We start from the raw sequence: 22,762 nt of genomic DNA, 5'->3' as shown, positions 1-22,762 counted from the left end.
TGTGTCAGGCTAATAGAGTGTACTGTGCCCGCTGTCAGTGCCCACCACTCATATCTGGTGGCACAGTAGCTTGCAGATAAAAAAGTAATACATTTTTTTCTCTGTAATATAATTGCAGTTGCCTGCCAGTGTGTGTCAGGCCCACAGAGTGTACTGTGCCCACTGCCAGTGCCCACCACTCATATGGTGGCACAGTAGCTTGCAGATAAAAAAGTAATACAATTTTTTCTCTGTAATATAATTGCAGTTGCCTGCCAGTGTGTGTCAGGCCCATAGAGTGTACTGTGCCCACTGCCAGTGCCCACCACTCATATCTGGTGGCACAGTAGCTTGCAGATAAAAAAAGTAATACAATTTTTTCTCTGTAATATAATTGCAGTTGCCTGCCAGTGTGTGTCAGGCTAATAGAGTGTACTGTGCCCACTGTCAGTGCCCACCACTCATATCTGGTGGCACAGTAGCTTGCAGATAAAAAAGTAATACTCATTTTTATCTGTAATATAATTGCAGTTGCCTGCCAGTGTGTGTCAGGCCCACAGAGTGTACTGTGCCCACTGCCATTGCCCACCACTCATATCTGGTGGCACAGTAGCTTGCAGATAGCAAAGTAATAAAAATAATTCTTTGTAATATAATTGCAGTTGCCTGCCAGTGTGTGTCAGGCCCACAGATTGTACTTTGCCCACTGCCAGTGCCCACCACTCATATCTGGTGGCACAGTAGCTTGCAGATAAAAAGTAATACAATTTTTTCTCTGTAATATAATTGCAGTTGCCTGCCAGTGTGTGTTAGGCCCAAAGAGTGTACTGTGCCCACTGCCAGTGCCCACCACTCATATCTGGTGGCACATTAGCTTGCAGATAAAAAAGTAATACAATTTTTTCTCTGTAATATAATTGCAGTTGCCTGCCAGTGTGTGTCAGGCTAATAGAGTGTACTGTGCCCACTGTCAGTGCCCACCAGTCATATCTGGTGGCACAGTAGCTTGCAGATAAAAAAAGTAATACATTTTTTTCTCTGTAATATAATTGCAGTTGCCTGCCAGTGTGTGTCAGGCCCACAGAGTGTACTGTGCCCACTGCCAGTGCCCACCACTCATATGGTGGCACAGTAGCTTGCAGATAAAAAAGTAATACCATTTTTTCTCTGTAATATAATTGCAGTTGCCTGACAGTGTGTGTTAGGCCCAGAGAGTGTACTGTGCCCACTGCCAGTGCCCACCACTCATATCTGGTGGCACAGTAGCTTTCAGATAGAAAAGTAATAACATTTCTTCTCTGTAATATAATTGCAGTTGCCTCCCAGTGTGTGTCAGGCCCACAGAGTGTACTGTACCCACTGCCAGTGCCCACCACTCATATCTGGTGGCACAGTAGCTTGCAGATAAAAAAAGTAATACCATTTTTTCTCTGTAATATAATTGCAGTTGCCTGCCAGTGTGTGTCAGGCCCATAGAGTGTACTGTGCCCACTGCCAGTGCCCACCACTCATATCTGGTGGCACAGTAGCTTGCAGATAAAAAAGTAATACAATTTTTTCTCTGTAATATAATTGCAGTTGCCTACCAGTGTGTGTCAGGCTAATAGAGTGTACTGTGCCCACTGTCAGTGCCCACCACTCATATCTGGTGGAACAGTAGCTTGTAGATAAAAAAGTAATACTCATTTTTATCTGTAATATAACTGCAGTTGCCTGCCAGTGTGTGTCAGGCCCACAGAGTGTACTGTGCCCACTGCTATTGCCCACCACTCATATCTGGTGGCAAAGTAGCTTGTAGATAGCAAAGTAATAAAAAAAATTCTTTGTAATATAATTGCAGTTGCCTGCCAGTGTGTGTCAGGCCCACAGAGTGTACTGTGCCCACTGCCAGTGCCCACCACTCATATCTGGTGGCACAGTAGCTTGCAGATAAAAAATGAATACAATTTTGTCTGTGTAATATAATTGAAGTTGCCTGCCAGTGTGTGTCAGGCCCACAGACTGTACTGTGCCCACTGCCCACCACTCATATCAGGTGGCACAGTACCTTGCACGCATAGTACCACTAATAAAAAAAAATGACAGGCAGAGACAGGCCACCCCGCAGGGGCCGTTGTGGTCGTGGTGCTGTGATTACCGTTGGCCCTAGAATAATGCCCAGTGTTCAGAGGCCACGTACCCTGAACTCTAAAAGTTCTGAGGACATAGTTGACTGGCTAACACAGGACACCCAATCTTCTACAGCTTCCGCTCGGAACCTTGACGCACCATCCTCCTCCAGCTCAGCTTCGGGCACCTCTCAAGTTATCACTCGCCCGCCTGCCGCCACCACCAACACTAGCACCACATCCGCTTCACTTGATCTGACAGTGGAGTTATTTACACATCAGTTGGAAGAAATGAGTGATGCACAACCATTATTGCCAGAGGATGTAGATAACAGGGATATGTCTCAGTCAGGCAGCATTACACACATGGACGTACGGTGTGATGATGATGATGTTGTACCCGCTGCTGCTTCCTTTGCTGAGTTGTCAGATGCAAGTGAAGCGGTTGATGATGACGATGTGTCCGTGGATGTCACGTGGGTGCCCGCTCGAAGAGAAGAAGAACAGGGGGAAAGTTCAGAAGGGGAGACAGAGAGGAGGAGGAGACGAGTTGGAAGCAGGGGGAGGTCGTCGCAAGGAGCTAGTGGCACAGACAGCATGTATCGGCAATCTGGGTCAGCCAGACAGCACGCCAATCAACGCATGCTGTTGCCACCACCAGAATGCCGTCATTGCAAAGCTCAGCAGTGTGGCATTTTTTTTTGTGTGTCTGCCTCTGATACCAGCGATGCCATTTGCAACCTGTGCCAAAAGAAACGGGTCGTGGGAAGTCCAACACCCACCTAGGTACAACTGCTTTGCGAAGGCACATGATCTCACATCACAAACGCCTATGTGATCAACAAATGATGAGTACAAGCAGCACACAAACTCAAAGCCACTATCCTCCTCCTGGTCCAGCATCTTCAGCCACGTCAACCACTGCTGTCCTCCTTGCCCCCTCTCAACCACTCCGCCTCTCACCTTCAGCAGCTCCTGCTCATCTGCCCACAGTCAGGTGTCTGTCAAGGAAATGTTTGAGTGTAAGAAGCCAATGTCACAGAGTCACCCCCTTGCTCGGCGTCTGACAGCTGGTTTGTCGGAACTCTTAGCCCGCCAGCTTTTACCGTACAAGCTGGTGGAGTCTGAGGCCTTCAAAAATTTTGTAGCTATTGGGACACCGCAGTGGAAGGTACCCGGCCAAATTTTTTTTTTTACAAAAGGCAATCCCCAAGCTGTACTCTATTTTGGAAAAGGAAGTCATGGCATGTCTGGCACACAGTGTTGGAGCCAGGGTCCATCTGACCACTGATACCTGGTCTGCAAAGCACGGTCAGGGCAGGTATATCACCTACACTGCGCATTGGGTAAACCTGCTGACGGCTGCCAAGCATGGAATGCGTGGCTCTGCAGAGGAGTTGGCACCGCCACAACTTGCAGGCAGGCCTGCTGCCACCTCCTCTACTCCTCCTACTCCATCCTCTTCGATAAAACCTCCTCGGCTGAGTCCTCTTCTGCTGCTGCGTCTTGCTCCACATCAACTGCACCCCCCCCCAGCTCCCCAGGGGCTATTCCACATCCCGGATACGACAGTGTCACGCCGTCTTGGGGTTGACTTGCCTGAAAGCAGAGAATCACACCGGACCAGCACTCCTGTCGGCCCTGAACGCACAGGTGGATCAGAGGCGTGTGACAACGGAAGCAATTTGTTGGCGGCATTGAATTTGGGCAAGTTGACACATGTGCCGTGCATGGCACATGTGTTGAATCTAATCGCACAACACTTTGTGCATAAGTACCCAGGCTTACAGGACGTCCTGAGGCAGGCCAGGAAGGTGTGTGGCCATTTCAGGCGTTCCTACACGGCCATGGCGCACTTTTCCAATATTCAGCGGTGAAACAACATGCCAGTGAGGCGCTTGATTTGCGACAGCCCGACACGTTGGAATTCAACACTCCTAAAGTTCGACCGCCTGCTCCAACAAGAAAAAGCCGTCAACGAGTATTTGTATGACCGGGGTGCTAGGACAGCCTCTGCGGAGCTGGGTATTTTTTTGCCATGTTACTGGACGCTCATGCGCAATGCCTGTAGGCTCATGCGTCCTTTTGAGGAGGTGACAAACCTAGTCAGTCGAACTGAAGGCACCATCAGCGACATCATCCCATTTGTTTTCTTCCTGGAGCGTGCCCTGCGAAGAGTGCTGGATCAGGCCGTAGATGAGCGGGAAGAGGAAGAGTTGTGGCCACCATCACCACCAGAAACAGCCTTATCAGCATCACTTGCTGGACCTGCGGCAACGCTGGAAGAAGAGTCTGAGGTAGAGGAGTCAGAGGAGGAATGTGGCTTTGAGGAGCAGGAAGACCAACCATAGAAGGCATCCCAGGGTGCTCGTTGTCACTTATCTGGTACCCATGGTGTTGTACGTGGCTGGGGGGAAGAACAGACCTTCAATGAGATCAGTGAGGACGAGGAACTGGACAAGAGTAGCTTGGCATCCAACCTTGTGCAAATGGGGTCTTTCATGCTGTCATGCCTGTTGAGGGACACTCGTATAAAAAGGCTGAAGGAGAACAACCTGTACTGAATGGCCACGCTACTAGACCCACGGTATAAGCAGAAAGTGGCTGAGATGTTACCGAATTACCGGAAGTCGGAAAGGATGCAGCAGTTCCAAAACAAGTTAAAAAGTATGCTTTACACAGCGTATAAGGGTGATGTTACAGCACAACGGGAATCTACCTGGGGAAGAGGTGAAAGTAATCCTCCTCCTACCACGACCACGCCGGCAAGGACAGGACGCTTTACAGACGTGTTGTTGATGGAGGTCATGCAGAGCTTTTTAAGTCCTACGCATCGCCACAGCCCTTCGGGGTCCACCCTCAGAGAACGACTCGACCGACAGGTAGCAGACTACCACGCCTTAACTGCAGATATCGACACTCTGAGGAGCGATCAACTATACCTTGACTACTGGGTGTGCAGGCTTGACCTGTGGCCTGAGCTATCCCAATTTGCGATAGAACTTCTGGCCTGCCCCGCTTCAAGAGTCCTGTCAGAAAGGACCTTCAGCGCAGCAGAAGGGATTGTCACTGAGAAGAGAAGTCGCCTAGGTCAAAAAAGTCTAGATCCCGAAGAGACTGACAGTGGGGGATACATTTGACTAAAAAAGGCCTGATGAGATGCCTTGGGCTAAAAATGGTCCACACGCTGCTGTATTTAATCTCTGCATGCCGGATAACTTGCGTGACTTCTCGGCCACCAACTAGGGTTCAAGCCGCAATGTTTCAGTGCACTTTTTGCCTGGAAAACATAGCAGCGGCTGCAACAATGCCTAGTTTTTAAGGCATGTATACATGCCTAATTTTTCTGGCCTCTGGTGCTGCACTGTGGCTGCAAAAACAAAACAAAAAAAAAAGCACATACATGTGTCAATTCCCCTTTGTGATCGTTACCTTGTTGTGGTGAAGGGGCTTGTGTATCACAATGAAGCGATCACCTCTATGAGTGTGTTGGCAATGGCAATGTTGGCACACCTGAGATAATAAGGTCGTTGCTCCATTGTGAACAGACCAAAAGCGATCGGCTGGATAATTTTGCATAAAAAAAACATAAATTTTCTTTGTGATCATCTAAGGTGATCATTAAAGCCTACTAGGCCAACAATGGGCCCACATTGCAGAATCATTGTTTTCTGGGTCACTTAACTGTCACTGAACTACCTCAGCACGACCATAGGCTTTGAAAAACCGCCATCGCCTGCAATCTCCCAAACGTGCGCACGAGCACAGTCATCACTACACCAAGATTGACGCATAGAGGAATAAAATAAATTTCATGAGTGTGTCAACTATTGACAACTCTTTGCGGTTGTCTCAAATCTATTCAATACACGTCCCCTGATAGGGGACGTAACAGGGATTAAACTGATAAGAATAGTACTACTTAATACACCACTCATATAGGGTGGCACAGTACATTGCAAGGCGCACGCGCAGTGCCCAAAATTGGAAGTAAGAGGACCAACCAAGCATCTTTTTCCATCTCCCGGTTCCTAAAATCTAATCCATACACCGGCCCCTGATAGGGGACGTAACAGGGATTAAACTGATAGGAATAGTACTACTTAACATACCACTCATATAGGGTAGCACAGTACATTGCACGGTGCATGCGCAGTGCCCCAAATTGGAAGTAAGAGGACCGACCAAGCATCTTTTTCAATCTCCTGGTTCCTAAAATCTATTCCATACACCGGCCCCTGATAGGGGACGTAACAGGGATTAAACTGATAGAAATAGTACTACTTAACACACCACTCATATAGGGTGGCACAGTACAATGCACGGCGCACGCGCAGTGCCCCAAATTGTAAGTAAGAGGACCGACCAACCATCTTTTTCCATCTCCCGGTTCCTAAAATCTATTCCATACACCGGCCCCTGATAGGGGACAAAACAGAGATTAAACTGGTAAGAACAGATTTTTTTAATTAAAAAAAAAGAGGACAGCCTCTGCGGAGCTGGGTATTTTTTGGCCGCGTTACTGAACGCTCATGCACAATGGCTGTAGGCTCATGCGTCCTTTTGCGGAGGTGACAAACCTGGTCAGTCAAACCCAAGGCAACATTATCAACCTCATACCATATGTGTTTTTTTTTTGGAGCGTGCCCTGCGAAGAGTGCTGGATCAGGCCGTAGATGAGCATGAAGAGGAAGAGTTGTGGTCACCATCACCACCAGAAGCAGCCTTGTCGTCGTCGATTGCTGGACCTGCGGCAACGCAGAGAGAGGAGTCTGAAGAAGAGGAAGAGGAAGGTGGCTTTGAGGAGGTGGAAGACCAACCACAGCAGGCGTCCCAGGGGGCTTGTTGTCACCTTTCGGGGACCCTTGGTGTTGTACGTGGCTGGGTGGAGGAAGAGACCTTCAATGACAACAGTGAGGGCAAGAAACGGGACATAGCTAGCTTGGTATCCAACCTTATGCAAATGGGGAGTTTGCAGTTGTGCAAATGGACTGTTTGCGGTTGTTTGCGGTGCGTTAAACGGGGAGTTTGGTCTGTCAGAGTTTGGTCTGTCACTGTGAAGCGGGCGTAACCCTTACACTACCTGATCGATACAACATCATACCTGATGTTTTAAAGCACGTTATTCCAAACAATTTAGGAATGTTAGGTGAAACTCTGCGTCAACTACGTAATTTTCCATAGGAGTTTTGCCATGGATCCCCCTCCGGCATGCCACAGTTCAGGTGTTAGTCTCCTTGAAACAACTTTTCCATCACTATTGTGGCCAGAAAGAGTCCTTGTGGGTTTTAAAATTCGCCTGCCTATTGAAGTCTATGGCAGTTCGCCCGGTTCGCCCGTTCGCGAACATTTGCGGAAATTCGCGTTCGCCGTTCTACCAGAGCGAAATCCCACAGTACACATCTGCTGACAGATGCTTTTTAAATAACTCCCAGACATTTATGATCACATTTGCTTTGTCATTTTTTTCAGGAATATGTTTTTCTTCATAACAGAACTTGGAGCGGAGTTGGTGGTATTATACGGTACATCACACCCAGCAGGGGTGCACCTAGCCTTTCTGCTGCCTGAGGCAAAAACTGAAATGGCGCCCCCAATGCCAATTTCTTAACCTAACCCCTTTGCCACAATAAAATCAATCATTGCCCATGGCCCTTCCGCTGCCCCCCTCTTGCCCCTACCTGGTGCTGCCTGAGGCGATCGCCTCACCTCACCTCATTGGTGGTGCACCGCTGACACCAAGTAAACTCCATATTTTTTAGCTTAACCATTCCTGTAAAGTCTACAGAAACACAGCCTTTATCACATACAATGTGGTGGATCAGATAGGAATGTGAAAAATTTGTCCATTTAAAGAAGGTTTCTTATGCCAACTAGTCCTACTTCTTTTCGGTCTGTGAAATATTCCATAGATTCTGTAATCCAACACTAATTTGTCTATAAGAGAATATCTCCATAATACAGAGCTTATAGATGCAGCCAGCTTATAGCCAGCTTTAACTTCAGTTGCTCCATGATGGTCTCTTCAACACGATTTCTTGTATTACTGTAAAGTATTTTTGCTGCGTTAACACGTTAAGTCAGGCACAATAATAGGGGCTACCTCTGTACAGGGAGTGCAGAATTATTAGGCAAATGAGTATTTTGACCACATCATCCTCTTTATGCATGTTGTCTTACTCCAAGCTGTATAGGCTCGAAAGCCTACTACCAATTAAGCATATTAGGTGATGTGCATCTCTGTAATGAGAAGGGGTGTGGTCTAATTGCAGCACGCCAGACCTGCAGGGTATAGCGAAGCGAGGTCACGGTTATGGGCAATCGAGGGTTGCTCACTGTATTGGAGAACCCTGGGCAGGCATGCGGCAGTGAAGGAGAGGTAGACACAGTTCCTCTGGGGCACACTCGGTATGTAGGGACCAGGCCTGATGGTGGATGAGGTGCCCTGGATGTTACAGGTATTTTGAGTGCCTGGGGCAAGGTCCCTGTTGGATTCGTGACGCCAGTGCCTGTAACGGTGGCACACCGATTTATAGTTGGAATAACTGAGGTACACAGATGGTATAGTGAACCAAACGTTGCTTTACTGAACAGTCCAACTTTGTACATACAGATGGTAACACAGTCCTTTAGATCACAGCTTTACAAGCAGGCTTTATTCCACACGATGGCAGGTATTAATTATGCAAGATAATCAGAGGGTAAATCCACAATGCACTCAGAATCAGGTTGTACCTTTCCTCAGAAATAGCGTACACTGTCCTTTTCTAGAACTCCTGTCTGGTTTCAATCCCAAGGCCCGGATGCCTAAATGGTGGCTTAAATCCTTGGTATATATATTTCTTCCTCTCATGTTAAATCCTTGCTTTGCTTCCTATATAGCATCTGCCCATCAGTGTTACTTATCTTTGCTTGGATGAGGAAGGACTGTGGGTTTCTCCCAGGAGGTGCTGTCCTGCAACTGGGGTGTCTCTACTGAGCTAGTCCTAGCCTCAGGAGCTTCAGGTGGACGAAGTAACTCCTCTAGTCCCCTGGAATGAACTACCACTCCCCTGTCTGGGCCTTCCTATATATATCTAGGGCTCTCTAGCTCCCTCTAACGTCTGGGAGGCTAAACTACACCCTGACAGGCCTGACACCCAGCTAACACAGGGAAATGCATACATATAACATTACAGGTAATAACAACACATTAACCCCTTTTGTGCAGTGCCCACCTTTACCTAGTGGGACACTACATAATGACATCAACACCCTATATCAGGTGTGCATAATTATTAGGCAACTTCCTTTCCTTTGGCAAAATGGGTCAAAAGAAGGACTTGACAGGCTCAGAAAAGTCAAAAATAGTGAGATATCTTACAGAGGGATGCAGCACTCTTAAAATTGCAAAGCTTCTGAAGCGTGATCATCGAACAATCAAGCGTTTGATTCAAAATAGTCAACAGGGTCGCAAGAAGCGTGTGGAAAAACCAAGGCGCAAAATAACTGCCCATGAACTGAGAAAAGTCAAGCGTGCAGCTGCCAAGATGCCACTTGCCACCAGTTTGGCCATATTTCAGAGCTGCAACATCACTGAAGTGCCCAAAAGCACAAGGTGTGCAATACTCAGAGACATGGCCAAGGTAAGAAAGGCTGAAAGACGACCACCACTGAACAAGACACACAAGCTGAAACGTCAAGACTGGGCCAAGAAATATCTCAAGACTGATTTTTCTAAGGTTTTATGGACTGATGAAATGAGAGTGAGTCTTGATGGGCCAGATGGATGGGCCCGTGGCTGGATTGGTAAAGGGCAGAGAGCTCCAGTCCGACTCAGACGCCAGCAAGGTGGAGGTGGAGTACTGGTTTGGGCTGGTATCATCAAAGATGAGCTTGTGGGGCCTTTTCGGGTTGAGGATGGAGTCAAGCTCAACTCCCAGTCCTACTGCCAGTTTCTGGAAGACACCTTCTTCAAGCAGTGGTACAGGAAGAAGTCTGCATCCTTCAAGAAAAACATGATTTTCATGCAGGACAATGCTTTATCACACGCGTCCAAGTACTCCACAGCGTGGCTGGCAAGAAAGGGTATAAAAGAAGAAAATCTAATGACATGGCCTCCTTGTTCACCTGATCTGAACCCCATTGAGAACCTGTGGTCCATCATCAAATGTGAGATTTACAAGGAGGGAAAACAGTACACCTCTCTGAACAGTGTCTGGGAGGCTGTGGTTGCTGCTGCACGCAATGTTGATGGTGAACAGATCAAAACACTGACAGAATCCATGGATGGCAGGCTTTTGAGTGTCCTTGCAAAGAAAGGTGGCTATATTGGTCACTGATTTGTTTTTGTTTTGTTTTTGAATGTCAGAAATGTATATTTGTGAATGTTGAGATGTTATATTGGTTTCACTGGTAAAAATAAATAATTGAAATGGGTATATATTTGTTTTTTGTTAAGTTGCCTAATAATTATGCACAGTAATAGTCACCTGCACACACAGATATCCCCTTAAAATAGCTAAAACTAAAAACAAACTAAAAACTACTTCCAAAAATATTCAGCTTTGATATTAATGAGTTTTTTGGGTTCATTGAGAACATGGTTGTTGTTCAATAATAAAATTAATCCTCAAAAATACAACTTGCCTAATAATTCTGCACTCACTGTATGTCTCCATGTTAGGCTACTTTCACACTAGCGTTGTTGCTGGATCCGGCAGGGTTCAGCAAAAATGCTTCCGTTACTGATAATACAACCATCTGCATCCGTTATGAACGGATTCGGTTGTATTATCTTTAACATTGCCAAGACAGATCCATCATGAACTCCATTGAAAGTCAATGGAGGACAGATCTGTTTTCTATTGTGGCAGACTTTGGCAGAGAAAACTGATACGTCCCCATTGACTAGCATTGGGGTCATGGCGGATCCGTCTTGCTCCACATCCCAGGATGGAAAGCAAACTACAACATGTTGCGGTTTCCTCTCCGGTATGGGAACGCAACTAAATGGAACGGAATGCATTTTGGAGCATTCCGTTCTGTTCAGTTCAGTTTTGTCCCCATTGACAATGAATGGGGACAAAACTGAAGCGTTTTTTTCCGGTATTGAGCCCCTATGATGGACCTCAATACCGGAAAACTAAAACACTAGTGTGAAAGTAGCCTTACTAAGCCATAGGGTGTGCAGCCAGAAAGACTCTGTCTTGTGCAAGAGGCCTAACTTTGTGTATGGTCAGTCAAAAACCTAAGATAACTTAGTTGAAATATCATAGACAGCTACCTCTCCCGGTACCTCCATACACATGTATTCTCACCTTTGCCATCAGGGGAGAAGTTTGGAAGAACCTGATGCACAATAGATGATATTTAGAGATGAGCGAATCTAATCCCACGAAGTAGAATTCGATCTGAATTTCAGGATAAATTTGATTCGACTCTAAGCCGAATTTCCTTGTGCTTAGTGGTAGTGAATCAATTTAAACTGAAATAGTGTAAAAAAAAAAAATTCTAACTTACCACCTCCATTTGCTTGCGACGGGCCGCCAGCCACCATCTTGATTAAAGATCTCGGCCGAAATCCTGGCGTGATGACGTCATCTCGCGCTGCGTGAGATTTCGAACCAGATATTCAAGCAAGATGGTGGCGACTAGCCCATCACAAGCAAATGGAGACAGTAAGTTTGATTAAAAAAAATATTTCATGTTCATTTTACACAGTTCTTACACTTAGATGCCGCGATCATGTATGAACACGGCATCTGAGGGGTACAATGATGGGGAGCAGCGCTATTGAAGCTCCCTGTCATTGCACCCTCTACTTACAAAAAAATGCACTTTGTGACTAAATAATTCATCACTAAGCAAATTTTTTTGTCAAGTTCGGGGAGTCAGCCCGAATCAAATTTTTCAATAATTTGCTCATCTCTAATGATATTCTATGCCGCTGCAATCAGTAGGTTTGGTTGACACTTGTCTAATGTGTATGGGAACCATGCAGTTTAAAGGAGATTTCTGTCTGCTGGCTGATTGTTTGCTCTTTTCACTTGTGATCACTTGTGGCTTAACGCTAAACTTGGCAGAAAACCAATGTTATAATATACACCATAGAAGCAGTACAATAATAGTAGATTCTTAATGTTTATACATTATGGGGGTCTAAAATGCCGGTCTTAATAAAACCCCTGCTCTGGTGGTGGATCCGTCAGAGTTATGTAGAGGCTTCCTACACCTAAACCAGGCGCATTTCAGGTTAATAAATGCCCCCCCCCCCCCCCGCCTATACATTTCTCCCTTTAAGAACAATTTAGAATTAACTTTGAATATCTCTAATTTGGTCCACATTTTCTTTCTGATATTTACAGTACCCTGAGACACTACAGGAAAACAGAATTTTTCTATCAACATACATTTAGATTGTACAATAAGTCATTGTGATGTAAGAAGGCCAGATCTGGTTCCTACATGGACTTCCAAACTACCTTTAATAGTAGCTATTATATCTTATAAATCATTAAAACAGAACTCAGGAAATCAGAGAACAAAGCAGGAACATCAGCCTGAAAAGGTCAAAATATGGATATTCTTGTGGTCTCCAACCTGTACCAAACAATATGGAAATTCTAGGCAGGTGAATGGGGTGTTTACCAATTGAAGAACATGCTATAAATTACTAAATGATAATTGCTCACAGAAATAAATAATTAATTACAGTTGTATCTAAAAAGTAGTGCCAAACATTTTTACAATTATACATTTACAATTTCTAATGGAAAACTAAATGCCTGTGATCTAATGATCATAAAGCATCTTGCACCCATCAAATCTCTATGCTCTGTATATTCTAATATCTAACATTTCACCTGCTTTCAAAGGGCTTGTCCCATTACACCAACTTATTCCCTATCGACAGGCTAGGAGGATCCAACAACTAGGGCCTCACCATCAGAAGAGTAAGGGGCCCGTGTTCAAATGGCAAGGCAGGCACACATGGGAGTATAAGGGCTGGGCTTCCTCTATAGCTGAATGGAGCAGCAGCAGCACACATGCCTGTCCAGCTGCCATTTAAACAGGGAAATGTGAGCCCCTGTTCTTGTGTTCAGCAGTGGCCCAAGCTGTCGGACCCCACCGATCAGACATTGTGAATTAGGGATAAGTTGTTGCCAAGGGACAAGCCCTTAATGCTTTTTTGCATCAGTGACAATGCAGTGTATACATGTACTTGGTACATTATCCATTTTGTCTTACAGTGTCAAATGGAATATATTCTATACAAACTCTGGGTGGCTAGTGACAGCTAGCATTCAGTCAGTGTACTGAATATCAATTGTTTGGCTGTCCTAGTATTTCCAGTGCTGACTTCCAAGAGGCTCATCGCTACTCCATTGTCAAGTCCAGATCAGGCTCCAGCTACGATCTTTAAGTGGGGGAATCTACAGAACAGCCTGTTAAATGGGTTGTCAACTTTGAATAATCCCTACTTATTAGAAGAGACCATTAACAGGATGAACATAAAAGGTGGGATTTATCGAGCCATGCACCCCAGAATTCTTACATCAAAATGTCGGAAAATAGGATTGTTTGTCAAGTGTGATATTTTGTATCTTTATGCTGCCCATTAGAGTTTTAAAAGTTGGTGAGAATGTGGGCATGGTTGGCCTGTGAAGCTGATTTAAGCCAGATTTATCAATGATGACTTAATAATAATTCAAAAAAATTGCTGCAATCTTACTAAATGGGTTGTGTAGAAAGGATCTCAAGACAAAAATGTTACACTTAAAAATGCACTAAATTTATCAAACATTGTGCAGCATTAGATAAGTTTGCCAAATTACAGCATAGTAGACGTCTGCAAAACTGACTTTAAAAATTCCCCTCATGATAAATTTCCCCCAATATGTCCCTCTGCTGGGACCCTCAGCAATTAGCTGGAATCTATGAGGAAACTGAGCAGTAAATGTTCAGATTCCCTGCATCATTACACAGTGTCCATTCAAATCAATTGGTTTTCTGTATAATGCATGGCTGGACAGGTCCTCCAGAGCAAGTAATACACTATATAATTGCTCTCCCCTCCAGGCAAGAGATGAAGAAGAGGAATGGGTAACACCTCATTCCCCCCACCCCACCCACATCTGTTACTAACTCAGGACCGGGTATTTGGAAGTATTTCCTGAGTTAGTAACATTTTTATGACAATGATAATTGTCATAAGATCAGCTCACTACCTTAAGGACCACCCTTAAAGGCTATGTATACCTTTGGGGCATTTTTTTTAATGATTGTATTTTATTTATTCTGGATAAAGTACATTGTTTCAGTTGGTCTTTATTAAAAATTTTCAGCTGATTTGGAGATCAGTTTGTTTGCAAGCTGTCAGTTTTCTATGAATCCAGTTAGTTGACGGCTCATGTAGAGCTTGTACCGTATCTCTGACCTCCTGACCTCATATAAACTCATTATAGCTCAAATCTTATCAAACTGATAAGAATATGAATTAAATAAGTGTATATGAGGTCAGCAGTGTTTATGACTTCATCATCCATTTTAAGTGTTTATGACTTCATCATGAAGTCCAACTAATCAATCAAAGATAGACTTTTTGGATTTATTATATGAGCATGTTAGTTCGAAAGGCCTGAATATAGATTTTGAGATAAATCACATTTAACTTAAGAGAATATTGCCTGTTTTATGGTTGTTATTTTGTCATTGTAGTTAGCAATAAGAGGATATCCTGTAGCAGATTGGTCCAGAAGTTGACATTACAAAGTGAATACAGAAGAGGAATCCCTTGTTTAATAGGCCACATGAATCAGATGATTTTGTTACCTCATAATATTTATAATGTAGTGTGGGTCTTTGCCTTTTTATTGAATACTAAAGGTCACGTGATCAAAGTGGCTTGCTGTTGGTCTTTTTAAAATATTTAAATATTTTAAATAAGGTTAATGTGGTTAATGTGGTGCAGGTTTATAATTATTGTGTTTATTTATGGAAGACAACTTTCTATGATTTTTAAATTTTTTTTTTAATTGTCATTTTGGATTATAATTTATTAATGATTGGTTTAATATGAATATTTATGTGGATATATTTAGCTGTCCCCAGAGAGGGTTGTGATGCCCTGGAAAAAGTTATCAGGCAGCCCTTGATGCTAATATTTTACAGGTATATGCTTGATGCTGCTTTTATCTTGTAAGTACAATAAAACCATTCCATGGATTTATCTCTGTGATGGTGCTTCACTATTGGTGGCTACTTTCATATCTCTACTGATCTAGAGCTTGGAAATTTGGAGCTGCTGGTGATAAATAATTGTCCTGTGGAGATGCTGACTGCAGGGAGAAGAACGACACACACAAGGAACTTTGCTACTTTGAGTGTTGATCCCAGAGGACATTGAGTGAGCAGAGCATGCCTTTTTATGTACAGCATTTTTATTTTATTTAAGACGCACCTGATTATAATATGCATCTAGGCTTTAGAAGAAAATAAGAAAAAAATATTTTTCATCAGACCCCAAAATCAGACCATCTATCTTCATCAGACCTCAGTTCAAACCCCCAATCAGACCCCCAATCTTCATCAGACCTCAGATCAGACCGTCGATCTGTATCAGACCCCCAAATCAGACTTCCAAACTTTCAGACCTCAGATCAGACCTCCCAATCAAACCCCCAATCTTTATTAGCTCTAAGATCAGAACCCCCAATGTTTATCAGACCTCAGATCAGACCTCCCAATTTTTATCAGTCCCCCAATTAGACCCCCAAACTTTATCAGACCTCAGATCACAACCCCAATCTGAATTAAAGCCCCCAGTCAGAACTACAAAATTTCAGACCTCAGATCAGACCCCCTAATTCAGACCCCGTAATTAGACCCCCAATCAGACAAATAAATGAACTAACCTCTCCTGCTCTAGACTTGCACACACCACTCCTTGGCTTTCTTCTGGGCCCCACGCTGCCAGGTAATAGTGCATGCCTACGTGCACTATGTTCTGTATGCAGTCAGTGCAGCGTGGGGCCTGGAAGAAGACCAGTGATTGGTGAGTACAGCAAGCACTACCAGCGCTATACTCACTACTCCCCATACCTCTTGAATAATAAAGAGTGGTTCCATAATGGAAGCGCTCTTTAGTATTTGCTTTATAAGATGAACTGCCATTTTTCCCACACTTTTGGAGGAAAAAAGTGCATCTTATCAAATGAAAAATGTATTTATTTCAAAACAGTATTAAAAAAATTATCTTACTGAAAAACTGTAAAAATTTTATATAATTGGTATTGCTGCATCAATCCAAAAATAAAAATACATAGCACATTGAAAAAATATATATCAATGCCGTATATCAAAAAGTCGCATATACCCTAAAATAGAACCAATAAAAGCATGCCCCATAAATGACAAACCCTCCCAAATTCCATTGATGGAAAAAAAAGTGCTGGAATATAACGAGACAAAGCAAATGTATTTATTTTTAAGTTTTTAATTTTACAAAGTAAACATAATAAGCATAAACACTTTAAAATCTTGGTATCACTATTATTGTACTACCTTGCAGAAGTATGTTATCGAGGCATTTTTACTGCATAGTGAAATCTGTAAAGACGAAACCCCCAAAAAATGGCAGAATTCCATTTTTCCCATTCCATCTCATAATTATATATTTTTTTTACAGTTTTGCAACATATTATATGGGATATTAAATGATGCCATCAAAAATAAATCTCATCCCATAAAAAAAAATTCTCCTATGGCGATGTTATTCAAGGATAAAAAAAGTTATGGTGATTGGAAGGCGGGGGGGGGACATTGGCACCAAAATGGGCTTGATCCTGAAAGCATAAAAAAGAGTGACCTGCTTATATACAGTATCTTTGGCTGGTTTTCTTATCTTGTATAATCAAATTTCACTGAAACTAGATTTTGGGGTTTTCAGAAGCACAAGTGTGATTAATAAGAGACAAAAGTGGTAGTTGTCTTGTTTACTATGTGGAGAAGTGGCTAAGGCATTACTTAAACCTACATCTTCTATTTGGCATAACACAAAACCACAGGGCAGCAATACATATGGCACCAAGACACTGGACACCATTGTTACCAGCATTATCTAGAGTCCTACTACTACTACTACTACTATATTCAATTATATTTAACATCACAGAAGCAAAGGAAAATTTTTATTTAATTCAATAAAATTACAAATAGCATTCCCATGGTTTTCACTTGGTCTTCATTGGAGGGAAGCCTTGGTTCTCACTTGGTCTTCATTGGAGGGAAGCCACCAGGCCACTACCTCTAGGGCTATAGATAAAAGTGTGAAGCACCAAGGGGTCAGGAAATATTCATATTCAGGAGACAGGCCAATGTCAGGGCTGGCAGAGTTCAAACATATCCAAGAAACAAGTCTGAAGTGGCAATGGATCAATATGAGAAACAAGCTAAAGTCAGGGCAGACAGCAGAGAATCAGAGTCGGTTATCATGTACAATAATGTACCTTCAATAGTTAACTATTACCTAGAAACCTAAAGCTCAGGCACCCTCCCACAAAGGAAAGTGCCTTATATACTCAGGGACAGCCATCCACAGGTTGGGGAAAAATTTGGATTGCTCACACTAGCCCTTTTAGAGTCTGAGAGCAAGTGCGTGCATGCCTTAAGAGACAGGCCAGGAGGCTGAGCAGAGAAGCGCAGGCCAAAGCCCATAGAAGATGTGGAGACCATCGCCTACCAGGAGAAGAAGGAGCAAGACAGCAGCGGCCATCGAAAAAGGAGCCGGGTAGAGGCACAGGATGCCTACACAACATAAAACATCATATAGATATACCACAGTGCTATTTGTACTTGAATTCCACAATTCACAGATCTATTGTTTTTGACAGCTCAGATTATTAGGCATTTGGAAAATAATATTTATCTGATAATATCACTGCCTACCCTGTATAAACAGACTCCCCACACAAACAGGGGTACATCCACTTTTTAGTTGCTATACCCTTGATACTGGCCACCACTGCAAATGCTTCTCATTGAGTTTCACTTTATTTCTGGTCCAATTAAGTCAATATCCTTATAAAGTAATTGTAAATTCTTGAAGCAGCAAAATAAATATTCAAAGGAGGGGTAGACCACTGTAGATGTGGACATATAGAGGGTGTTAGGAAGTACACTTAAATATATGTAGTGTAGCATAGGCAATTATTAAAGGGGTTACCCGAGACTGACAAATGCACCCCTACATATGCCGGGCCCTTCACACTGAATCTACTTACCTGGCTCCCTGCGCCACGATGCTAAGGAGGCTCGTCCCCATAACAGCCTACTATTAGCTGCTTCCTGCCCCCCCCCCCCCCCGACACCAGGAGCAGTTCAGGGAGCGGGGAGTCAGGTAAGTAGATTCAGTGTGAGGGGCCAGACATATGGGGGGGAATTTGTTAGGTTCGGATAACCCCTTTAAGGGTAAAGGGTAACTAACCTTTTATTTAACTTGATTTAAAACTAAATGGGCCATAATATACTTTTCATTTACTTATTGTACTGTTTTATTGACATAATAGAGCTTTGGAATCGGGCACAGGCTGAAGCAGCAATATGCTACGCAGAGCACTTGCTTGTGTCCTCTCCGTTAAAAGCTCCACATACGGTAGCACCAATGTGTTATGCAGAGCTTTTAGTGGAGAGGAGTGGACACGAACAAGGGCTCTGCATAGCACACTGCTGCTCCTGCCTCTACCCACTCCACTCTGCTACAGGCTGGCATAGCACATCAGTGATGCGCTATGCCAGGCTTTAAAAGAGCTAAGTGGACACAAGCTGGAGCAATGGTGTGTGCTCCTGCCTGTACATTGTTCACTGCTGCCCCTGTGCCTTTAGTACAGTAGAATCCATACAACGGTACACCACTGACATGTCAGGGATGTACAAGTGTATTGATTCCAAAGCACTATAGACACCCAGAACTTTGGGTGCCTATTATGCTATGTAAAGGGTTGCCTCACTTCAGCAAGTGGCATTTATCATGTAGAGAAAGTTAATACAAGCCACTTAATAATGTACCAGCAGTGGCGCCCATGCTTGCACACTACAGGAAAAAGTGGCAGCCTCTCTGGTGGCCGGGACCATGGGAGCTTACATAGGCTGGTGCCTTTTTCTATAGTGTGCAAGCATGGCCACCACTGCTGGATTGCAGGGTGGTAATACCCATGGAAACAAGCAATGTACATAGTAAGCGGCTTGTATTAACTTTCTCTACATATTAAACAGTAAAATAACTAAGTAAATTATAGTCCAAAAATGTATATGGCCCATTTACCGCATAAATGGGACATAACTCATCTCTTCAACCTATCACTAACCTCTGGTGTCTTCCCCTCTGCTTTCAAACACGCTACCATTACACCCATCCTCAAAAAGCCTTCACTTGACCCATCTTCTTTGTCCAGTTATCGCCCCATATGACTTCTTCCGTATGCCTCAAAGGTACTTGAACAACATGTCCATTCTGAACTGTCCTCTCACCTCTCCTCCTGCTCCCTCTTTGACCGCCTACAATCTGGATTCCGACCCCACCACTCGACTTAGACTGCCCTTACCAAAGTCACCAATGACCTACTAACAGCCAAAACCAAGAAACAATACTCTGTTCTCCTTCTCCTTGACCTGTCCTCTGCCTTCAACACTGTTGACCACTCCCTTCTCTTGCAAACTCTCTCATCTCTTGGCATCATTGACCTGGCCCTCTCATGGATCACATCATACCTAACAGAACGAACATTTTGCGTCTCCCACTCCCGCACCACCTCCTCGTCTCATTCCCTCTCTGTTGGTGTCCCGCAAGGCTCTGTCCTAGGACCCCTGATCTTCTCTATCTACACTTTTGGCCTGGGACAGCTCATAGAGTCCCATGGCTTTCAGTATCACTCTTATGCTAACGACACACAAATCTACCTCTCTGGTCCAGACATCACCACCTTACTATCCAGAATCCCACAATGCCTATCTTCCATATCATCCTTATTCGCCTCTCGCTTTCTAAAACTTAACATGGATAAAACAGAACTCATCTTTCCCCCATCTTGCCCAACCCCCCAACAGACCTATCTATCATGATCAATGGCTGCACACTATCCCCGGTCAACCAAGTCTGCTGCCTCGGAGTGACCTTGGATTCTGCCCTTTCCTTCCGACCGCACATCCAAGCCCTTTCCACCACCTGCCGTCTCCAACTCAAAAACATCTCCCGCATTCGCGTTTTCCTCAACTTTGAATCTGCGAAAATACTTGTACATGCCCTCATCATCTCCCGCCTGGACTACTGCAACATTCTCCTCTGTGACCTCTCATCTAGCACTCTCGCACCCCTCCAATCTATCCTCAACTCTGTTGCCCTACTAATCCACCTCTCACCCTATTACTCCTCTGCCTCTCCCCTCTGCCAATCCCTTCACTGGCTCCCCATTGCCCAGCAAATTCACTTCAAAGTACTAACAAATTCATACAAGGCCGTCCACAACCTGTCCCCTCCCTAAATCTCTGAGCTACTTTCCAGATACATCCCCACACGCACTCTCTGATCCTCACAAGACCTCCTTCTTTCCTCTCCTCTTATCACCTCTTCCCACAATCGCCTCCAGGATTTGTCCCGTGCATCCTCCACACTCTGGAACTCGCTACCCCAACATATCAGACCCTCACCTACAGTGGGATCCTTCAAAAGAAACCTGAAAACCCACCTCTTCAGACTAGCCTACAACCAGTGACCCTGCTGCCTTTATACCACCATGACCAGCTTCACCCTCACCTACTGTGTCCTTCTCCTTACCCATGTAGATTGTAAGCCCTCACAGGCAGGGCCCTCTCTCCTTCTGTACCAGTTTGTAATTTGTCTTGTTTATGATTAGTGCAATTGTCTGAATTATGTATGCATACCCCTTTTCATATGTACAGTGCTATGGAATGAACGGCGCTTCAATAATAAATAATAATAATGATACAGTCCTGATCAAAAGTTTAAGACCACTTGAAAAATGGGAAAATCATATTTAGCATGGCTGGATCTTAACAAGGTTCCAAGTAGAGCTTCAACATGCAACAAGAAGAAATGGGAGTGAGACAAAACATTTTTTGAGCATTCAATTTAATGAAAACAACAAATAAAATGAAACAGGCTGTTTTTCAGCTGATCAAAAGTTTAGGACCACACCTCCAAAAAAAAACTAAACCCCCCCAAAACTGAAATCCAACTATCAAACATGAACTCAGTAATGAGTAGCTCCGCCGTTATTGCTGATCACTTCAAAAATTTGTTTCGGCATGCTTGATGCAAGCGTTTCCATGAGGTGAGTGGGAACATTTCTCCAAGTGGTGAAGACGGCCGCACGAAGGCCATCTACTGTCTGGAACTGTTGTCCATTTTTGTAAACTTCCCTTGCCATCCATCCCCAAAAGTTCTCAATTGGATTTAGATCAGGGGAACACGCAGGATGTTATTCTCCTGGAAGAAGTCCCTTGTCCTGCGGGCATTGTGTACTGTAGCGTTGTCCTGTTGAAAAACCCAGTCGTTACCACACAGACGAGGGCCCTCAGTCATGAGGAATGCTCTCTACAACATCTGGACATAGCCAGCGGCCTTTTGACGCCCCTGCACTTCCTGAAGCTCCATTGTTCCACTGAAGGAAAAAGCACCCCAGACCATTATGGCGCCCCTCCACTGTGGCGCGTAGAAAACATCTCAGGTGGGATCTGCTTGTCATGCCAGTAACGTTGGAAACCATCAGCACCATCAAGGTTAAACATTTTCTCATCAGAGAATAAAACTTTCTTCCACCTTTGAATGTCCCATGTTTGGTGCTCTCTTGCAAAGTCCAAACGAGCAGTTCTGTGGCGTTCAAGGAGACAAGGTCTTTGAAGACGTTTTTTTTTTTGAAGTCCTTCAGTCTCAGATGCCATCTGATGGTTATGGGGCTGCAGTCAGCACCAGTAAGGGCCTTAATTTGGGTCGAGGATCGTCCAGTGTCTTGACGGACAGCCAATTGGATCCTCCTGCTCAGTGCTGGTGAATTTTTTTTGGGTCTTCCACTTGACTTTTTTGTTCCATAACCCTCAGGATCATTTAAGAAATTCCAAATGACTGTCTTACTGCGTCCCACCTCAGCAGCGATGGCGCGCTGTGAGAGACCCTGCTTATGCAGTTCAACAACCTGACCACGTTCAAAAAGGGAGAGTTTTTTTGCCTTTGCCATCACAACGTGTGACTACCTGACAGAAAATGACAATGAATCCACATCTTTGCACAGATTTGGCCTTTTAACCACCTCCGGACCGCCTAACGCAGGATCGCGTTCCGGAGGTGGCAGCGCTGCGCACAGTCACGCATATACGCGTCATCTCGCGAGACGCGAGATTTCCTGTGAACGCGCGCACACAGGCGCGCGCGCTCACAGGAACGGAAGGTAAGAGAGTTGATCTCCAGCCTGCCAGCGGCGATCGTTCGCTGGCAGGCTGGAGATGTGTTTTTTTTAACCCCTAACAGGTATATTAGACGCTGTTTTGATAACAGCGTCTAATATACCTGCTACCTGGTCCTCTGGTGGTCCCCTTTGTTTGGATCGACCACCAGAGGACACAGGTAGCTCAGTAAAGTAGCACCAAGCACCACTACACTACACTACACCCCCCCCCATCAC

Source organism: Bufo bufo, chromosome 4 (assembly GCF_905171765.1).
Source record: "Bufo bufo chromosome 4, aBufBuf1.1, whole genome shotgun sequence".
Classification (NCBI taxonomy): Eukaryota; Metazoa; Chordata; class Amphibia; order Anura; family Bufonidae; genus Bufo; species Bufo bufo.
The sequence above is the reverse complement of the archived record's forward strand: the minus strand, read 5'-3'. Positions refer to the sequence as shown.